Source organism: Vulpes vulpes, chromosome 1, assembly GCF_048418805.1.
Source record: "Vulpes vulpes isolate BD-2025 chromosome 1, VulVul3, whole genome shotgun sequence".
NCBI lineage: Eukaryota > Metazoa > Chordata > Mammalia > Carnivora > Canidae > Vulpes > Vulpes vulpes.
Window position 1 is genome coordinate 175,333,576 of NC_132780.1, and position 11,550 is coordinate 175,345,125.

The window sequence follows — 11,550 nt, forward strand, 5'->3', positions numbered from 1 at the left end:
TTGTGGAAATCTTGAGACTTTATAGCTCCAGGAGAAGGAAATCTCTCTTAGTCTTATTAGCCTCCCTTCCCTTCATTCAGACATTGTCTATTCTCTTCCCTCCCTTTGGGCCTTCTTTTGATCCTTCTTTCTTTGTTATTTACATGATTAAGTAGATATGATGTTTCTTATATTCTCTTATTAAATCATTTTCATTTGATTTATGATTTAGTAATAGGTTTCATTTTTATTTCATGTTTCTGATAAGAATGAGGAATATTATTATTATATTATCATATGAAGGTTTTTATAGTGTATTTTTTAATTTTTTTTAAGATTTTATTCATTTATTCATGAGAGACATAGAGAGAGAGAGAGAAGCAGAGATACAGGCAGAAGGAGAAGCAGGCTCCATGCAGGGAGCCTGATGCGGGACTCAATCCTGGGTCTCCAGGATCATGCCCTGGGCCAAAGGCAGCCGCTAAACCACTGAGCCACCCAGGGATCCCTTTTATAGTATTTTTAAAGTTTACATTGATTTATATTTTTTTTAAACATGATGTGGCAAAATAAATAAATTAGACAAAAGAGTTGTCAAAACAGTCCCTTCCACATGTGACCTCTCATCCTCCCCAGATTCTCAATTTCTCTATTCAGGAGTGACATTTGATTCACTACATTCTACACCTGAAATCAATACTATGCTGTATGTTAACTAACTGGAATTTAAATAAAAACTTGAAACAAAAAAAGAAGAAAGGAGTAATATTTTTAGTTTTTATATATGTTTCTGCATTTATCCTATGTATATATAAGTAAATGATACATAACTCCCCCTGTCCATCCAAATTCTCTTTAACATGATAAACAGAATACAAAAATTGGAGGAAACTGAATTTGTGTTCATAATTTAAAGACATTTCTGTTAATATAGTACAAATTATAGTTCTCCATACTTTCAAAATCAAACATATATTACTTTTTTGAGTGTATGTTACTTTTAATTATAACTGGAGAAATGAATTTTTAGTTAATGGGAAAATAACAATCTTCAAGTACTGGTAGGGAAAATATGTTTTTTAAGTCTCATTGTTTTGTATAGCTGCTTTCCCATTCTGTTGACAATTCTATCCCATACCCCACAAATTCTCCTCTTGGATAACTGATAGGGCTGGTGGGTCAGAGATCCAAACCCCTCCTCATTCATTTATAGTTACTCTTCAGATGTACAATTTGGAGTGCCCATTTCCGAGAAGGTAGACTGGCTGCAGACACAGGGATGACTGGGCAACTAGTCACTTTTACTAGGCAAGGTCCTGAAAGCATATCATGCCATGGAGAGTGTGTCAGGGACATCTTTGCCTGGCAATATAACACTGAATTTCATACACGCTAGGCTAAATGCCTGAATTTTTCCTGATGAAGTTTTGTCATCTACACACTGAATTTTTTAAAATAACCACCTTTGTAAATGTTTCATATGCTTAATTGATCTGTTTTATTAAACATAATTTGATCTTTCTAATAGCAAAGTATGATTATCACAAACATTATGCTACAATCAGAACAGCTGAGGCATGTTAAATACTTGCTTTCTCCAGTAGTTTATTCTTCAATAATTTTAATAATACATGACACGATTTTAAATTTTCAAGCAATCCAAGAGTATATATAATGAAAAATAAGTCTTCCTTCTACCCCAAAATCTTCACTCCCATTCCCAAAATTAATCCATGCTTAATGATCTCTTACTGTTTCCTGACATTTTTTAGGCATATAGACACATTTTCTGAAGTTGGAAAACCTGTGTCAGGGAGCAAGAATTCCTGTCCCGTTTAAAGGTCCTTTTAGCTGGACTAAGAATCAAATTGACACAAGACAGTTTATCAGGAGAAAATCAAATTTAATAGGCGTACATATAGGGAATCCACATAGGCATAGAAACTCCAAAGACAGTCAAAATGAAGTATATATGCCATTCTGAACTAAGGAGAGGGAGATTATGAGATTCTGGGAGATAGGGGTCTGGGACTTCCGAGAGAGGAGTCTGGGACTTCTAAGGAGAGGAATGCACTTTACAGGGTGATAAGAAGCACAGATATTTAGTAATTAGATGTTTGCACTGCCATACAGATGGGTCACTCAGATAAAATTTATCTCTGTTAATAACCCTTATTCTGGGAAAGACCCCTAAATTTAGGTTCTTCTGTATGGTTAAGAAAAGGACAAATGTTTCTCTTGAGCCTATAGGGTCTCAAGTGCCTTCAGCTCAAAATAATCCCCATGCCAAAATGGCACATTGTACAGGGGGGCCCGTACTGAACCCCTTTAACTGTATAGAAATATACACAATGTTTAGGACCCTGACTTCTTTCCACTTCTTAAAGTTTATTTATTTACTTATTTATTTATTTATTTAAAGTAATCTCTACATCCAAGTGGGGTGCAAACTCATAACTCCAAAGATCATGAGTCATGTGCTCTTCCAATAGAGCCAGCTAGATGTACCTTTCTTCTTTTTAAACCTAATTATGTATTTTGGTGGGTTTTTTCCACATCCAGATATGCAGATCTAACCATACTTTTTAAATACCACAAAGTATTATGGACCATTAATTATTTAAGTAGCCCTCTGTTAATAATCATTTGCATCATTTCTAGTTCTTTACTATTACAAACAATGCTATAATTATCATCCTTGTTCTGGTTGCATGTACAATTATAGTCCTAGAAAACATTTTTAGGAGTGCAATTGCTGGATCAAAGAATATGAGTATTTTAAACTTGTATAGAGATTACTCAAGTGCTCTTCACCATTCCTTAAAGCCAATGCTATAAACTATGTTTGTTTTTATGAGATAGATGAAAATTTATCTTATTTTCACTTGCTTCTATATGATTTCGAGCAGGATTAAATGTCAGCTCCTAAATTACAGTTCACTTATGGGTTATTTTTCTATGAACTGACTATTCAAAAATCTTTCTCAAGTTGTTAATTTCATCTTTAATTTTAAGCTTGAGTTTTGACTCTTTTATGATATTTTTATCACACAATAGTTTATGTAGGCAAAGATATCTATCTTTAACTTTTAGACTTGTTGGTTTTATGCAATGCCAAGATACTAAAAAGAAGTGTTCATTTTTTTATTCTAGAATATATACTGCTTTATTTATTTTCAGTTTAGATCTTTAATTCACCAATAACTTATTTGGGAATGAAGAGTGAAGTAGAAACCCAGCTTCTTTTTAAATCTAAATGGCAAATCGGTTGATATAATACCATGTAGGGAGTAATCAATCCTTTATTTTTCTGATCTAACTTGAAATGATACTAAATTCTCAAATATTTGAGATCTAGTTTTGGGTTCTCTATTGTGATTCATATCAACAAAAATCATTCCATAAATGATAATAGATGTCTTAAATTTGTTAAGATAATTAAGTAGATTTCATTATTTAGTAGACTCTCTGTACCAACCAGAGTACATTAGCAACCAAAGAGAAATTAGATGTAAATCATATCCTTAAGTTGCTAACAATCTGGTTGCTATAAATTGAGCTATAGGGATTTTCCCTCATCAATTCTCTTTGACTTATTGTGAAGCTACTAAGACAGAACCCGGATTTCCCAACTTCCACTCAGCTCGTTGATGCTATGTAGCTATGTTTCCTGAGGTATGTCCCATTTTTCATCAATATCAGAATTTTCAGGCTGTTTAAGATACAGATTCCTGAGTCCCATCTGAGACCTACTGCATCAAGATCTCTGCTAGTTGAGCTGAGAAATTTGCATTTTATGTACCAAAGCATGAAAACCATGACTGTACAGCATTGTTTAGTAAGCCAGAAATGTAGTTAAGGAACAATATGGTTTGTTTTCATCATCAGCTGCCCCTGCAGCACAACCAGATTGAAAATGGTAAAGTCATTTGTTCAGCTATGTGAGCCTCCACTCTCACAAACCCTGAAACACACAGCAGTGGGAACACGATAAAGATAGCGCAAAGCACCGAACAACTACCCCACGGTCACAGACACAAAAACAGCAGCAGTTTCTTGGTTGAGATAAGGTTTTTAATCAGCGCAGCAGGTAGGGTGACTGACAGTCTGAAAGAACAACGTGAGACGTGATGTCTAACACAGGCGGCGGCGACAAAAATCTCCCCAGAATTGATGGACAAGAAGCAGGCCGACTTGACACATGCAAAGCAGCCAAGAATATTCTTTACTATTTCAGTCAAAACAGCAGAGCCTAATCAATAATGCAAACATCCTGTTTCTCAGGCTAACAACCTCTGTCACTTGAACCCTCAGAGAGATAAAGAAACTGCCGGTGCGATTATGCATAATCTTCCTCTAGTCTGAAATGTCAATAGACAAGGCAAATAAGGCGGCGAAGAAAGGGAGGAAAATCTCACAGGTGAAAAGTAATTTGTTTAACATTTTTCCATTTCTTTCGCTTTGCACATATCTCCTCCCAATTCCATTCCAGAAAGCTTTCAGGGATGGGCTATGGATGAAAAGCTTCACAAGAGAAATGGCTCTTGCGCAGAGCCAAAAAAAAAAGAAGCAATGGTACTGATTGAGAGAAAGGTCCAGTTGTATTTATAGTGCAGCCTGGGAGGGGACAAAGGAAGCCCAACAGAACTTCCTATGCCGATTTTGCAGGGGAAACCTTGGGAAATGAGATGTCACGTGGGTTTCCTAAGGCATCTCTGTCCTAACGGGCTTGGCTATTTTGCCCGGAGAGGAAAGGGTGCTACATAGAGAAACCTGTGTTTTTTCCCTTCTGTGGCTGAATACACAGCCATGTGCAGCTTTAGAGACAGTGAAGAACTTAGTGGAAGGGAATTGGAGCCACTTTAATTAAGTAAAGGAGATTTCCTTTGGACAATGTTTTTCGTGTAGGTAACAGAAATCCCATTGTTTCCATGAGAAGGAGGTGCCAATGGTGCCAGTTGTCCTGGCCTAAAACCTTGGCAGCTACTCCAAAGACAATACTCTTAAAGAGAGAGAGAGAGAGAGAGGGAGACCCTGTACAAACATTATCCTGACATCCCCCTCCCCACAAACCCAACCACCCTGGAGCTCAAACTGAATTGGAGGGTGGGAGGATTCGGTGTATTCTCAGACTCTCATTGCTGTCAAGCACTCATTTGGGCTGATGTGAGTTACAATCATCCTTCATTGGGAGACTATCCCTCCCACAGGGTGCCTCCATGCTTTGCCAGCTTTGTTTTTTTTTTTTTTTTTAAGTTGTTATTTATTTACTCATGAAAGACACACACAGAGAGAGAGAGGCAGAGGCACAGGCCAAGGGAGAAACAGGTTCCCCGCAAGGAGCCCGATGCAGGACTTGATCCTGGATCCTGGGATCATGCTCTGGGCGAAAGGCAGATACTCAAAGGCTGAGCGACCCAGGCATCCCTAGCCTTTTAGAGGCAATGTCAGTCAGTTACCCACCAACCCTACTCCACACCCACATATTCCTCATACTCACATCTTCAGGATAAATGTACTCTCCGGGTTTGGAGGACCAGCTGGAAAGAGAGGTAAAGATTTCCCCACTTCATCCTTCTTTAGGCCTGATCAGATTCCTTGGGAGCTGTTTTAACTTGGGTCACTGTGAAACACTAAAGCTGGATTCCGAGGGAAAAAAAGAAGAAAGAGGAAGATTGGGAGATAAGGAATTTGCATATAGCTGAAAATTGTCAAAAGAATAGAACGTCATATAATACAGCATTAGAACTGTTGATAAAGATATGGTGAAAACCAATGTGGGGACTGACACCTAGAATTCAGAGAAATGAGACAACTCAATCTTTATTTGAGTATGTGGCCCCCTCTCCTTACCCCCCAAATACTGTATTTTTTAAAATTAATTTTATTTTGGGGTGTCTGTGTGGCTCAGGATCCCGGGGTCCTGGGATCAAGCCCCAAGTTGAGCTCCCTGATCAGTGGGGAGTCTGTTTCTCCCTCGCTCCCTCTGCCCTCCCCCATGCTGTCTCTCACTTTTTCTCTCAAATAAATAAATAATTAAAAAATAAAATTAATAAAACTAATTTTATTTTGAAAATTATTTATATCCTTTGAGATAAAGACATTTTGGATGTGGTCTCAGAACTAGGGTTGTAAGCTCTGACCTTAAGCACAATCCACACAAAATTAGTCTTCTCTCATAATTTCACATGAAATCTCTATTCCACACCTGGCATCATTGTTGAACTCCACACCAGTGTCTTACTTAGTTCAGTGTACTAACTACCTATTGCTGTATAACCAATTATCCCACACTTAGAAGCTTAAAACATTTTATTATCTTACGTAGTTTCTTAGGGTCAGAATTCTGGGAGCCTCTTAGCCGGGTGGTTTTGAATCAGGTTCTTTCATGAGATTGCACCCAAGCTATCAGATGGGGCTACAGTTATCTCAAGGCTCAGTCAGGTGAAGAATCCACTTGTAAACTCATTCATGTGGTTGCTGCAAGCCTCCATTCCTCAGTAGCGGCTGGGCAGGGACAGGGTGGTTACCATGCAGACATCTCCTTGGGGCTGCTAACAACATGGTAACTGGCTTTCCTGAGGGAGACAGAGAGCGAGAGAGAGAGAGAGAGAAAGAGAGAAGACACCCAAATTAGCCACTGCCTATGAGGATACAGAGTAACTGGAACTCTCATACGTTGTTAGTGGAAATGCAAATCATTTTAGAAAACAGGTTAGCAGTTTCTTATGAAGTTAAATATATAATGTATATTTACATTATGATCCAGCAATCTCTCTTCTAGGTATTTATTTAAGAGAAATTAAGACATATGTCCTATGCAAAAACCTGTATGTGAAAGTTTACAGTAGCTTTAAGCATAATAACCAAAAACTAAAAATAATTCAATTGTTCTTCAACTTGTGAGTGTATATACAAAGTATGGCACCTCCATACATAGGAATGCTATTAAGCAAAAAGAAGACGTGAACTATTGATACATGCAACAGATGAATGAAACTCAAAATCATTATGATAAGAAAAGAAACCAGACACAAAAGGCTATATACAAAGTGTGATTCCCTTACATGACATTCTGGAAAAGGCAAAACCATAGGGACAGACATCAGTTTAGTGTTTGGGGGATGGAGTGAGGGGATGGACTCCAAAGGCACATACACAAATTTCTATATCTTGAGTATAGTGGTGATTACATGACTGTATATTTTGTAGATATTCAGACCATACATCTCAGAAAGGATTGATTTATTGTATGTAGATTATACATCACTAAATCTGACTTTAAAAAATAATAAAAATAAAGGTAGGAAAGACATTTCATCAGAGGTAACACAAGAGAAGAGAAAAGGCATGGAAGTATGCCAGTAGCGCGCATGCAAGAAAGAGACTACAATATTACAACACTCAATATTACAAGGACATAACAATCAAAGCAAGGGGTTCCAGGCAGTGAAATCCTGACCTTTTCACAAACATCTCCATCTCCACCTCAAATTCAATATATCCAACATTACCTGCTTCCTTCTCTCCCCAGAAGAGCACCATCTTGCCTATTGATGATGTCATTTCCCTAATCACTGAACCTCTAAAGCTCAGAATCATTCTTGACTACTTCTGTTACCTGTCCTACCAAATCCATGCTACTCTCTTGCAATGTTGTGTTTTTTGTGGTGTCTACGGGGGGCAGCAGTCATGCGATGATGACAGAAGTGATTTTCTACTTCCCTTATATACCCTCTTACTTACCCCACTGCTGTCATACAGTTCAAGCTTTTATTTCCTCCCACCAGGCAGCCCTCTGCCTGGTCTTCGTGCACCTGATTACTCCCCCTTGTTGTCAGCTACCAACCCCATCCCACTACATCCTCATCAGAAGTTCAAGGTCCTTGTCAATGAAAAGATGCTCTCTACTTGATCCCAATCCACTTTTTAAGTTTATTCCTCAATACACCTAAGCCGACAACCTGCTTCAGAGGTGACCAGCTTGAGTCGTTCATTCCTACCTGTGTGCGTTTACAGTTCTGCCCAAGGTACCCACTCCTCTCCTCTCCTCTCCACATATTTACCTCCTCCCTGTCCACCATGGCCCAGCACAAATCCTGCCTCCCCACTCTCACATCTCCCTTTCAAAGAAATTCTTCCAGTCACACGTTATTCCTTCTCCGAACTGCAACGCTTCTTGTTCCACCCTTCTGAGGTCTTCGAGTTAGATTGATAATGGTAGCTTGTATTTCTACAGCCCTTGAAAAGTTTCAAAGCCCTTCCTATTCCTCATTCTATTTGAGGTCTTCTCAACAAACCGATGAGATAGTTCCTTTCTCAGAGATAAAGAATGTAGGGCTCCATAATGCACTGTAAATTGCCCAGGTCACACTGCTAAGTGGAACATTTTTATTTATTTTTAACTTTTTTAAGTAGAAAATTTTTAATGTATATATTTTTTAAGATTATATTTATTTAATTGAGAAGGAGAGAGAGTAAGTGGGAGAGAGAGGGAGAGAGAATCTGAAGCAGATTCCATGCTGAGCTCAGAACTGGACTCGGAGCTCAATCCCACAACCATAAGATCACAACCTGAGCCAAAACCAAGGATCAGATGCTTAACCAACTGAACCATTCAGGTACACCTAAAATTTTTAATATATTTTTTAAATGAACAAATGAAGACAGAGCCAGGATCATGACTTGGAAATCAAGAGGAAGAGGCAAGACTTATTTGTTTGGTTTTACAAAATTGTAATATGTTCTACTTAACTCAATGTATTCAAAGAGGAGAAGAAACCATTTAAATGGAGAAGAAACTATTTAAAGTCCAAAAAAGACTGTGTAGGGCAGCCCCGGTGGCTTAGAGGTTTAGCGCCGCCTTTAGCCCAGGGCGTGATCCTGGAGACCCGGAATCAAGTCCCAGGTCAGGCTCCCTGCATGGAGCCTGTTTCTCCCTCTGCTTGTCTCTGCCTCTCTCTCTCTCTCTGTGTCTCTCATGCATAAATGAATAAAAAAATAAAATAAATCTAAAAAAAAAAAAGAAGACTATGTGAAGTCAAAATTTGACCACGACTACATTCAAAGTGACCACATTGTCTGCTCGGCTTTTGTGAGACTGGTAAGACAAAGAGCAGAATTTAATCTAAACAGTTCAACATGGAACACGTGGTTGGTTAAGTTGGTGGAGCATGAGATTGTGGGGTTGTGAGTTCGAGCCCCATGTTGGGTGTAGAGATTACTTAAAAATAAAATCTTTTAAAAATAAATAAATATTTTAAAAATATAAATAAGTAAATAGACACTACATCTGAAACTAATGATGTACTATATGTTGGCTAATTGAATTTAAATTAAATAAATAAACAGTTCAACAGATGAATTTTTTAAAAACTTAAAGCTGGGAAACTATACCCTTAGCAAGCACTTATTTCTGTTTTTGTGACTGCTGGAGCTAACTGTGTGGGAGAGTTAACTGCTGCGTAAAAAAGTGAAATTAAAATTTTAAAGTTCTTATGTATATTTTTAGAGAACAGAAACAATTAAGATTAAATGTAACTCAAAATCCAGTTAGTAGAGTTGGCATTTAAATTGGCTGTTTAATTAGCAAAATTCTATATGATTAAAGTAGTCACTTGAAAATGTCTTTTAGAGCAAAGCATTTTAATATGCTTCAGTTCTTAGATGACCCGTATTACTGGATCTTCATGTTCCCCTCCGGAATTGACTTGTTATACAGTCTCAGTTAAGGGGCCCCTGGACTAATGATTTAAAAAGAAGCTTATCAGAACAAGAGCAGAAAGTGAATCTTATTTGACAATAAAATACACTAGGCCTTCATAAACTGTTAGCTATCTCTAGTAAATAAAAGATTAGAGGGAGAAAACTTTTTCCATACTGAAGTCTTAGATGCCTAGCCTACATTTCATCTGAGACAGTGAATGGGTGACTACCTTTGAGGGCATTGATGAACCAGTGAATTCTTCAGGGTGTGCTCCTGATCTGAAATATGTTTTAGGGATGCCTGGGTGGCTCAGTGGTTGAGCGTCTGCCTTTGACTCAGGGCCTGATCCTGGAGTCCCGGGATTGAGCCCCACATGGGGCTCCTTGCATGGAGCCTGCTTCTCCCTCTGCCTGTGTCTCTGCCTCTCTCTCTGTATGCTTCCCATGAATAAATATATAAAATCTTTAAAAAAATATATGTTTTAAACAAACACACATTTTAAAAACCCTTACATACAACTATAAGAAAGTCTTCGAGAAAAGATATGTAGTTCAATCCCTCTTTTACATTTAGATCTAGACTAAAATCATAACCAGTGGATAAAAATCTAAATAGGTTTTTTAAAAAGATTTTATTTATTTATTCATAGAGACACAGAGAGAGAGAGAGAGAGAGAGAGAGAGAGAGGGGCAGAGACACAGGCAGAGGGAGAAACAGGCTCCCCGCAGGGAGCCCGATGCGGTACTGGATTCTGGATCCTGGGATCAGGACCTCAGCAGAAGGCAGCCACCCAACCGCTGAGCTACCCAGGTGTTCCTTAAATTTTATTATTAAGTAATCCCTAAGCCCAACATGGGGCTCAAACTTGCAACCCCAAAGATCAAGAACCATATGCTTCACCAACTGAGCTATCCAGGGACCCTCAAATAGTTTTTTTTAAAACTCCCCATGGCAGAGACTAGCTAGATATATGCCAAATGTCTTTTGGCCTCCTCTGTACCCGGATAAATTACATTTTCCTGACTTCCTTGCACCTAAAGGTAGGATCATATGATTACTACTTTTGAGTGAAATGTGAGAACGGATGTGTTACTGCCCCATCATGGCAGTTAAAAGGAGCATACCTTCCTCCATGTATTCTCATTTTTCCCCTTTGTGCCATCTGGATGATGCCAGGTCCTTTGAGGTGACACGTTGAATCTGGCAGAGCCACAGCATGGAAGGAGCCGAATATCTAAAGGTCTGTATACAGGGGTGCCTGGGTGGCTCAGTGGTTGAACATCTTCCTTTGGCTCAGGTCATGATCCTGGGGTCCTGGGATAGAGTCCCACATCACGCTCCCTGCAGGGAGCCTGCTTCTGTCTCTACCTCTCTCATGAATAAATAAGAAATCTTTAAAAATAAATAAATAAAAATAAAGGTCTGTATACAGAGACCCTCCCGACATTGTGATGCACAGCCCCATAACTCTCCACCTCCCACCACTGACTGCATTGATCTGTGAAGTGAGCTGGAGTTAAACTGCAATTTTGAGAAGTCTCTGGGGTTTGGGGGATTGTTTATTAGACCACTGGGTGTTGGCCCGCCCACCTGCTAACTCTACCATGAAAAGAAATTCCCACTGCCACTATAATTCACAGTGCGATGTCCAAGCAATGTTGCTTCATGCCCTTTTGTATTAGTTGCCTATGATAGAAGCCAGTGGATCCTAACCTTTTTGGAGTCAATGACTTTTTTGAACCTGATAAAAACTCAAAAACCTCTCCCTTGAAAAATAAATGTACACATTCTCACAATTTTATCTAAAATTTCAGCATATTTAAAGAACCCCAAGAAGCTCATCAATAGTTTCCTAGCCTAGATCC